The following is a 10,611-nucleotide window of genomic DNA, read 5'->3' on the forward strand; positions in this document are numbered from 1 at the left end:
GAAGATCTTTACCCTCTGGTGCTGGAAGAAGCATGAAACCACACAAGTATGACAAGCAGATGTAAGGCGATTTACTGGGAAGGCAATAGTTTGTGTGCCCTTTCAGGAAATCATTGTAGTGACCACGAGGGGGCATTTTATGAAGACACCGCAAACCCAACTGTATTACTCATGATCACTGGGGGAGTGGCATCAAGGCCAAGCTTGTTGTGTCAGGAGTAAGACCAGTAGAACAGTAATCGGGCACTTTATTCCAAATCCACCCCCTCTTCGTTCCTACTCTTCTGATATTGGAACCTGTAATGCTTATCATCTAATCGCTGAGGCTAGTGCAATGGAAAACTTTAGCTAACAGTTACATGTCTCAGCCTTTGTGAAACAGGGTAATTCAACAGGTTGATTTTCAGCCCTCCTGGCTTGGCTTGCAATCCAGGGTCTCACTGGAGACTAATCGGAAGCGGAACTAGGAGACATCAGTGGCTTTACTATATACAATTCATCTTTTCTACATCTGCATGTTAAGGGACCTCTCATTAAGCAGTTATCTCATTTTATATTCAACTTCATATGTGACATTGCCTTTCTAGCCAACTCTAGGCCTTGTTCTAATCCTTCTCGTCACTTCTTTCTTGGGTTAGGCCTTCTTACTCTGGTTCCCTCATTTGCTTTCCAGAAGTAGCTTGTGGTGGAAATTCTCCCTTCCTGTCTGTTTTGTTTCCATTAAACAGGCCATGTATCTCGATCAGTTTCTTCCACTGCATGGGGCAAAGAATCCGTTCAGTTCCTTTCTCTTTCAATATGTCTATTTTGCACCAGATGTCTTAAAGAATAATTATTCTTCGTGGCTTATTGCTCCTTTTAATTTCAAATAAAGTCAGAAGATTGATATGTATATTCTTTACTCACACAGAGGAAAATACTTTTTCCGTGCATCTGAAAATGTTCTGAGTCTCATAGTACTGTACCTTAGGCACAATATTTCAGACTGAGAACCAGAGGATGGTGTTTGGATTTCATCTATTTTCAGCAATATTAAGATTCCTAAGCAGAACTGCTGTTCAGATGAATTAATATTTATCAAATGTATTCTTATATGAGGCTAATCACTACATTGATTACAAAAAGGATGTTGAACTTTCCCCTAAAACCAAAACTGACAAGTCATGCAGCAACTGCTAAATGAACAAGACTATGAAATAGTAAAACCCATCACTGTTCTGTGTAAGAAAACAGGGGGGTTCAATCTTGTAATTAAGAAAGCTCAGACTAAAGATTGTGGCCTTACTACAATGTTGGCCTTTTTAGTAAATCTAAATTATTTTATTGCAGTAGACGAGTAAATTGGATGTATGTGTACACACAAAGTTCAAACAGATAGTGTGGAGATGTAACTGTTCAAGTGGGGTGAAGCAGCGGTGTGTGGATTGTGGGTTACTCACAACTATTGACGGTAAGACTTTGCATGATGAGGTGGCACTGTGACACACAGCCCCAGGCAATTTGTAAAAAGGGCTAATGCAGGTACAGATAAGATGAGTAGCTGGCCAATTTACAAATTGTAGATATGTTTTGCATATGTAGGAGGACTTATGCATAAACTCATCCCAGAAGGTGTTATGTGTTTGTGTTCTACCTGAAGAGTGGTGTCACTTTCTGTGATTCCTGGGTGCAGTCCTTTAACTGTACAAATCAGAGCTACCTGAGTCATTGGGCTAGAGATTTAAAAATTAAGTGTAAGACTTCAAATTAAAAGGAGATACATCTAGCAAGGTCATATTGAAAGAATATGCCTTTTTATCTCTTTATTATTGGCTGCAGATACGGTCTTCTGAGACTCTTGAAGCTCAAGGTGACGTTAAGTAGCCTAAAGTCCTTGTAAGCCCTGAGGAAAAGGGAAGTCTTGTAATAAGAACCTGGACGAGCGATTGTTGTCCTCTGTAGGTGGATCCAGTGCATAATGGCTGACTGGTATGTGCTGGGGTTTTGGGGGGCAGGAGAATTAATACTGTTGCCTTTTTGTTTTCAACGTGTAGTTTTCATGTTATGACTAAGATACTCTAATAGCTTGCTGTTGCCAAAGAAATGATTCCCATCCTTCCTTCTGCCTCCATATTTTTTTGGTGGCAATTCTGTTGCTTCCCATTTTACTAGCAATAGTGATCTGGCTTGGAGAGCTAACCTATTTAAAAAAATCATTTTGGGAAGAAAAAGGTTGATTTCTGCCAATTTAGCTCCTCATGCTCATCCTGAGCTTGTCTCCTCCCTGAGTCCTCTCACTACAGCACTAATGCATCAGATGAATCTTGATTGCAGCATAAGGAAGAAGCTTGCAGTTTGTCCATTGCAGAGGTCACTAGATCAGCTTTACTGTAATACAAGGCTTTTATGTAGTGCAGTGGAAAAAGATAACACTCTTCAAATTTTTTTTTTTTTTTTTTTTGCCTGCCAACTAATGGGAAAGATTTTTCTCTACTAAAATAATGCAGCAACTCCCAAACTGTAGTATGTTTTTGGAGCACTGGGATGAGGAGAAAGGAATGGTAAACACTTAAGAGAGCTGAGGGAGAAGGTGCTTGAGAACTTCTGCTCTGAAAACTAGCTCTGGGAAGGAAGGATTGTGAATAAGAAATTTTAGAGGTATTTATCAATTTCTTGAGCTAAAAATACAGTTTTATGCTACAGTTCCATGAAGCTAGCACTCTGTCAGGGAGCTGGCATCTCTGCCTAAATCTGTCCTCCAGAAACTTGTTCCAGCCTTGGTGCTACTACATTCCTTGCTGCTGGCACAGTCATTTCTGTGATTGTACATGGAACTGGCTCAGTAAAAACTGAACCAGCAGAAAAACAATTTGTTTCCCCCAGGCTTACTTTTAAGCAAGCTCCCATATTACCAAAAGAGTGCTTGCAACAGCATAAGAACACACATGAGTGAGTTGTCTGGAGATAAGGAGAGAAAAAAGGAAGAGACTGCCTTTTTTTGACACTACCATAGTCTAAAGCATTCACGGAACTGTCATTTTATTGTAGTCAGCGCTTTCTTATGAAGAGCAGTTCATCTCCTGAAGAAGTTGCATCATGAGTGAATAAGGTAGAAGTGTGGGAGCAAGGAAGTGTCTTCTCTGATTTCTGATGGGGAAATTGAGACTTGGAGAATTAGATGACTTGCCTAAGAGTAGAAAGGCTGACTTGCTAAGAGCCAAATTCCAGTCTCCTGAATCATTGCCTTGTGCCTTATCCACAAGACCAACCTTTCTCTATTAGCATTTCCTTTCTCTCCACCCTGTTTTGAGAGGAGGCACAGTAGCATTGTTCTGTGGCAAACAAACTCAAAGCACGATGCAGGAACACTTCCAGCAGGCTGGCTTGAACAACCTTTGAGTTTATCATTTATCTGGAAGCCATGACTTTTCTTGGAATGGCTTCAGCATTAGAACCTTCCTCAGGACCAATAACCACAAGTGCTAAAACTATCAAAAGGCCTGACTGTTTAAATAAGAGGCCTTTGAGATTAAAAAACATACTTCAAACAACAGAAGATTTCTTAAGGCATAGAGGAGTGGAAATTACTAATCAGGGGAGCATGTGAGGCTTGAGATAAAGTGGGCAAGAAAACAGGACTTTTAACTGTATTCCATAAGGAGAGAAGTAAATGATTTTACTATTATTATTATTATTTTCACTCCTAGTATGATGTACCTTATTAGGAGAGACATATTCTGAAAGTACCTTAGTGCCTGCTTGGCTGCTTAACCAGGCCAGTGACAAGTGGCTTATCTTTGATCTAAGTCAGATAGCTGGGAACAGGAAATAAAGACTTAACAGTCTGCCTATGCTGCTTCTGTATCACAGCAGGCCTTAGCAGACTTAATTGGGCAATGCCTGTGCTAAGCACCACTGGACCTATCATCCTAGGCTTCTCAAATGTCATCGAGTGGCAAACACTCAGTCCTCTGCTTTAGAAGTTTTGGTGCTGGGTTTTTATTTGTGTGGCTGATTGGTGGGGTTTTTTTCCACCCATTTTACCCTTTTCTTCTCTTGCCCCATGACATTTCCTGCCAGAGCAGGAAGCTTAATTCCTTATGGCAACCTAGGTGTTAACTGTGCTAGTGCAGCAGCCAGTGAAAAGCAGGAGGGAGGAGTTGTCTTTGGACTTGATAAGTGGAGAAAAATGGGATCTTAAAACTCTTGCTTTAACTGGAAGACAGGAAGTGAAGCACTGGATCAAACTGGTCTAAGAATTCTGGTATCTTGCCTCTGGCTATAGCCAAAGTCAGCTGACAAAAATAATAGTGATGCACCTGGCTTTTGTTATGCAATGCTACAGGAGGGGAATTCCGTCCTGCTTTTTGCAAAGACCTGCATATGCCCAAAGTTATGACATGTTCTTACGCTTTGTGTCAGTGGCTGACCAGGTTTCTGTAATTACCATTGCTATACTGCAATTCTGTAGTTCATATCACTCTCACAGGAAAACCCTTGTGCCATAGATCACGGCAGAACAAAACTGCATATGGGGCGTCACAGGAATAGAGGGATCTATCTAATGTTTGCATTATTTTGAGTAAGTTGCTTAAGTTTTTGCCTTTTACTTGGGAAGGGTTCTTGGTTTCTGTAGAACTTTCCCCTCATTCAGGAATGTGAACATATTATAAAATAGCCACGCTGGGCTTAGACTGAAAGATCACTTTGACCCACTATTGTCTTTTTCCCTGGGCATCAACTTATGGCTGGAGAGAGAAAAACTGTCAAGAAAATGTCTCCACTCACACTGTCCTTCCTCTAATAACTTTGTTCACGGACTTCCTGAGCCAGATCTAGTCTCTATGTATTCAGATGATGGGAGCATATACAACATACACAGTGAAACACTTCATATGGTTGGTTGCCCTCTAATTTTATTACAGGTTGTCTTCATTTTAGGGAAAGGGTAGGGATAGAATTAAAGTTTTTGGGATGCTATAAGAAGCGCAACCCAGTCATCTTTTTCTTAAAAATAATATCAAGAAGCAGTTTGTACCATAGACACTGGTGTGTATGTGAGATCTGCCTCAATTTCTAACACGTAGTCTTAAGGATTATCTTTGAGTAGCCTGTTCCTGCAAGCCCTAAGAGTTAGAGTTCAAAAGAGCTGGGGAAAAGTAGTGAATGTTTATTGATGTTTTAGTCATAACATGGTATTTGTATTGCCTGGAATATTGCCCTCAATTTTATATCAGTTTAGACTGTATACCGTACAATAACATTTTCCTTCTGAAGAAATGAGTAGACACTGTTTTGAGCCACAGAGTTTCCCAGGTGCCTCGGTCTGTGTCTATTCAGTAGTGTCATGGCTTACAGAAGTAGGTGGGAACCAGGGATATAAACTGTTTAGGGAAGCACCTAAATTTATTCTTCCTGAAAGGCTACAGTTTACTATCTGAGATTTTTGCAAACCAGCCTGAAGATAAGACAGTAAAAGTGTTCAGTTGCTTCATATGCCTGTACTGACAGCTTGCTTTACATCCAAGACCAAACCTCACATTTACACTCCAGCTTCTGGGAAATAACCTCCCAGGGCTTTTCCAGCTTCAGTAGCCAAGGGGAGTAGCGCTCCTTTCCCTCGTATAACACTGTCCAGATCATTCCTGTGACCTGCTGGGATGCACTCAAATTGGGAGCATTTCTCCAGCTGTTGAACCTTGTGAATGAAGGCTGTCCAAAGCTGTTGTGCCACAGCCAGGTGATCAACTAAACAAGCTGAAGTAGCTTCTAGTATTAGATGTTCATGAGCTAAATGTGTCTAGATGCAGGCACTTAGCGGAGAGAAATCTGGGTTGTGTGTTTTTCTATTTGCTGCTTTGATGCCACTTTTTACCCCAGAGCAGCACAAGCAGTGAATGAGCTTTGAGCACCCTCCATGTTAATGTGTCATCTCGTTGGCATCTTCTAGCCCCACTGCTGAAAATGCAAGAGAAAAGTATCTACCTTCACCTCAACCCCCAGCTACCACCTTGAAAAATGTTTTGTTTGAGGTCTCTTTGTCAGTGCATGCTTTGGGCTTGTGTGCGTAGGTAAAGGCCAAGTTTGATTTAGAATATTAGAACCACTTTCCCACTTTATTTTACATCATCACTCCTGGGGAATCTAACAAATCCCCCAAGACAAAGATCTAGTCCTAATTTGGTGTAGTTTTAGGGCACTGCTGGTTTGTACCTTTCTTAATTTTTTGTGGGAAAGAAAATGAAAAATCATGTTCTTCTGGCAAGAAACTAACCTACAACCATAGAATTGTTTCAGCATAATATCCAAATATAATAATGTAGCTGTTCTTCCCTTTAATCTTCTAGAACTAATGTCACAGATGTTTTGATTATCCTGTGTGCCTCCTAGAATTCTTCTATTCTGATTTCAGTTATAAATTTGATAGGGGTGTATCCTACTGTATGATGAATCGTGAATCTTAAATAAGGACAGTTTTGCTTGGGGGATAGAGGAAGATAATTTCTGTTTACAGGCAGTATGATGTCAGTTGGACAAAATTAAGGTTATAAAGTGAGGTCCTGTTAGGATGGACTACAGAGCAGGCAGAATAAAATAACAAGCACCGGGCAATCTCTTCTGCTTAACTACCTGGGATAGCGTATGGATTTGCAGATTATAGACCAGCATTTTCTGCTGTGGTTCATTTCTATACATCCCAATACCTTTGCTTTAAAAAAGGATAGTGAGAAAAAGAAAAGTAAAAAGAACAAACAGAAATGAACAAAAAACCCACAAACAACACATAAAAAACCCAGTTAGGTACCTTGCTTTAGTGGCCTTTGAGGCCTTGCTTTAGTGGCCTTTGAGGCTTTTCTTGTTATTTTTTCAAGAATACTAATTCATTTAACTGCATTTTCGCCTGTGACAGTGTATTACATTCCCAGAGTAAACATTTAAGGAAAAAAAAAATTAAATCTTGCTGCTAACTAAAGGCAGTCTTGTACCACAGCAGGTGTGGGCTCAGTGTTCTTTTGTATCTATCTCTTTACAGGTGTTTTGAATTCCTGTAGATTTGCTTGGTTTGCTACTGACCCCTCTGCCTGATGTGAGTTTGGGGCTGTGGTGCTGTTCCTACAGCGTTGGTCTCCTTCACTTGATCTGCACCTGGTTTGGGGTAACCCCTGGTGTCAATAGAGGCTGGGGGATGAGGGGGTTGAGAGCAGCCCTGCCCAGAAGGACGTGGGGGTACTGGTGGATGAAGAGGTCAATGTGAGCTGGAGATTCCAGGCTGCATCCCAAGAAGTGTGGCCAGCAGAGTGAGGGAGGGGGTTCTGCCCCTCTAGTCCCATCTGGTGAGACCCCAGCTCTAGGGCCCCCAATATAAGAAGGACATGGACCTTTTGGAGTGGGTCCAGAGGAGGGATGCAAAAATGCTCCAAGGGCTGGAGCAGCATCATGGACGGGCTGAGGGAGTTGGGGTTGTTCAGCCTGGAGAAAAGAAGTCTCTGGAGACACTTTATTGTGGTCTTCTGGTACTTAAGGGGGGCCTACAGGAAAGACGGGGTTGTTCAGCCTGGAGAAAAGGACGCTGAGGGGAGACCTCATCTGACAGGAGGGTGTAGTGAGGTGGGGGTCGGTCTCTTCTCCCAAGTAACAGGCGATAGGACAAGAGGAAATGGCCTCAAGTTGCACCAGGGGAGGTTCAGATTAGATATTAGGAAAAATTTTTACACTGAAAGGGTTATTAAGCATTGGAAGGGGCTGCCCAGAGAAGTGGTTCAGGCACCATCCCTGGCGTTATTTAAAAGACAGGTAGACATGGTGCTTAGACATGGTTTAGTGATGGTTTTTTATCAGTTAGGTTGATGGTTGGACTAGATGATCCTAAAGGTCCCTTCCAACCTAGAAAATTCTATGATTCTATAAAAAAAAAACAAAAAACAAAAAAACCCCAAAAAACCAAAAAAACTTTTTAGCAGGTCCTGTTGTGATAGGGCAAGGGGTAACAGTTTTAAAGTAAAACGGGGGATTTAGACTAAATGGAAGGAAGAAATCTTTTATGCAGAGGGTGGTGAAACACTGGCCCAGGCTGCCCAGAGAGGCGGTGGATGCCCCATCCCTGGAAACGTTCAAGGTCAGGTTGGAGGGGGCTCTGAGCAGCCTGATGTAGCTGGAGATGTCCCTGCTCCTTGCGGGGCGGTTGGACTGGGTGGCCTTTAAGTGTCCCTTCCACCCCAGGCCATCCCGTGATCCTGCCACCCGGCTGCATTTGAGCTGGCAGACTCTCTGTTGTTTTGTTTGAGGTCTCTTTGTCAGTGCATGCTTTGGGCTTGTGTGCGTAGGTAAAGGCCAAGTTTGATTTAGAATATTAGAACCACTTTCCCACTTTATTTTACATCATCACTCCTGGGGAATCTAACAAATCCCCCAAGACAAAGATCTAGTCCTAATTTGGTGTAGTTTTAGGGCACTGCTGGTTTGTACCTTTCTTAATTTTTTGTGGGAAAGAAAATGAAAAATCATGTTCTTCTGGCAAGAAACTAACCTACAACCATAGAATTGTTTCAGCATAATATCCAAATATAATAATGTAGCTGTTCTTCCCTTTAATCTTCTAGAACTAATGTCACAGATGTTTTGATTATCCTGTGTGCCTCCTAGAATTCTTCTATTCTGATTTCAGTTATAAATTTGATAGGGGTGTATCCTACTGTATGATGAATCGTGAATCTTAAATAAGGACAGTTTTGCTTGGGGGATAGAGGAAGATAATTTCTGTTTACAGGCAGTATGATGTCAGTTGGACAAAATTAAGGTTATAAAGTGAGGTCCTGTTAGGATGGACTACAGAGCAGGCAGAATAAAATAACAAGCACCGGGCAATCTCTTCTGCTTAACTACCTGGGATAGCGTATGGATTTGCAGATTATAGACCAGCATTTTCTGCTGTGGTTCATTTCTATACATCCCAATACCTTTGCTTTAAAAAAGGATAGTGAGAAAAAGAAAAGTAAAAAGAACAAACAGAAATGAACAAAAAACCCACAAACAACACATAAAAAACCCAGTTAGGTACCTTGCTTTAGTGGCCTTTGAGGCCTTGCTTTAGTGGCCTTTGAGGCTTTTCTTGTTATTTTTTCAAGAATACTAATTCATTTAACTGCATTTTCGCCTGTGACAGTGTATTACATTCCCAGAGTAAACATTTAAGGAAAAAAAAAATTAAATCTTGCTGCTAACTAAAGGCAGTCTTGTACCACAGCAGGTGTGGGCTCAGTGTTCTTTTGTATCTATCTCTTTACAGGTGTTTTGAATTCCTGTAGATTTGCTTGGTTTGCTACTGACCCCTCTGCCTGATGTGAGTTTGGGGCTGTGGTGCTGTTCCTACAGCGTTGGTCTCCTTCACTTGATCTGCACCTGGTTTGGGGTAACCCCTGGTGTCAATAGAGGCTGGGGGATGAGGGGGTTGAGAGCAGCCCTGCCCAGAAGGACGTGGGGGTACTGGTGGATGAAGAGGTCAATGTGAGCTGGAGATTCCAGGCTGCATCCCAAGAAGTGTGGCCAGCAGAGTGAGGGAGGGGGTTCTGCCCCTCTAGTCCCATCTGGTGAGACCCCAGCTCTAGGGCCCCCAATATAAGAAGGACATGGACCTTTTGGAGTGGGTCCAGAGGAGGGATGCAAAAATGCTCCAAGGGCTGGAGCAGCATCATGGACGGGCTGAGGGAGTTGGGGTTGTTCAGCCTGGAGAAAAGAAGTCTCTGGAGACACTTTATTGTGGTCTTCTGGTACTTAAGGGGGGCCTACAGGAAAGACGGGGTTGTTCAGCCTGGAGAAAAGGACGCTGAGGGGAGACCTCATCTGACAGGAGGGTGTAGTGAGGTGGGGGTCGGTCTCTTCTCCCAAGTAACAGGCGATAGGACAAGAGGAAATGGCCTCAAGTTGCACCAGGGGAGGTTCAGATTAGATATTAGGAAAAATTTTTACACTGAAAGGGTTATTAAGCATTGGAAGGGGCTGCCCAGAGAAGTGGTTCAGGCACCATCCCTGGCGTTATTTAAAAGACAGGTAGACATGGTGCTTAGACATGGTTTAGTGATGGTTTTTTATCAGTTAGGTTGATGGTTGGACTAGATGATCCTAAAGGTCCCTTCCAACCTAGAAAATTCTATGATTCTATAAAAAAAAAACAAAAAACAAAAAAACCCCAAAAAACCAAAAAAACTTTTTAGCAGGTCCTGTTGTGATAGGGCAAGGGGTAACAGTTTTAAAGTAAAACGGGGGATTTAGACTAAATGGAAGGAAGAAATCTTTTATGCAGAGGGTGGTGAAACACTGGCCCAGGCTGCCCAGAGAGGCGGTGGATGCCCCATCCCTGGAAACGTTCAAGGTCAGGTTGGAGGGGGCTCTGAGCAGCCTGATGTAGCTGGAGATGTCCCTGCTCCTTGCGGGGCGGTTGGACTGGGTGGCCTTTAAGTGTCCCTTCCACCCCAGGCCATCCCGTGATCCTGCCACCCGGCTGCATTTGAGCTGGCAGACTCTCTGTTGACCCCCGCCAGGCCGCGGGCGCGTTGCGGGTTATTTCCCCCTCAGCTCCGGCTCCCTCCCCGGCGCGCAGGGCTTGCGGGGCGGGCGGGGCGCGGCGGGGGCGGG

The 10,611-nt window shown here is 42.9% G+C and overlaps 1 protein-coding gene across 1 annotated transcript in view; it reads left to right on the forward strand.

The window, feature by feature from the left end:
• Positions 1-1,849: 1,849 nt before the first annotated feature.
• Positions 1,850-10,611, forward strand: part of REL (v-rel avian reticuloendotheliosis viral oncogene homolog) — a 41,942-nt gene continuing 33,180 nt past the window's right edge. The window contains exon 1 of the mRNA XM_014966372.1: positions 1,850-1,968. The gene's annotated coding sequence lies outside the window, so the exon portion shown is untranslated. The remainder of the gene's footprint in view (positions 1,969-10,611) is intronic.

This window comes from Calidris pugnax, unplaced genomic scaffold (genome assembly GCF_001431845.1).
Source record: "Calidris pugnax isolate Ruff unplaced genomic scaffold, ASM143184v1 scaffold31, whole genome shotgun sequence".
Classification (NCBI taxonomy): Eukaryota; Metazoa; Chordata; class Aves; order Charadriiformes; family Scolopacidae; genus Calidris; species Calidris pugnax.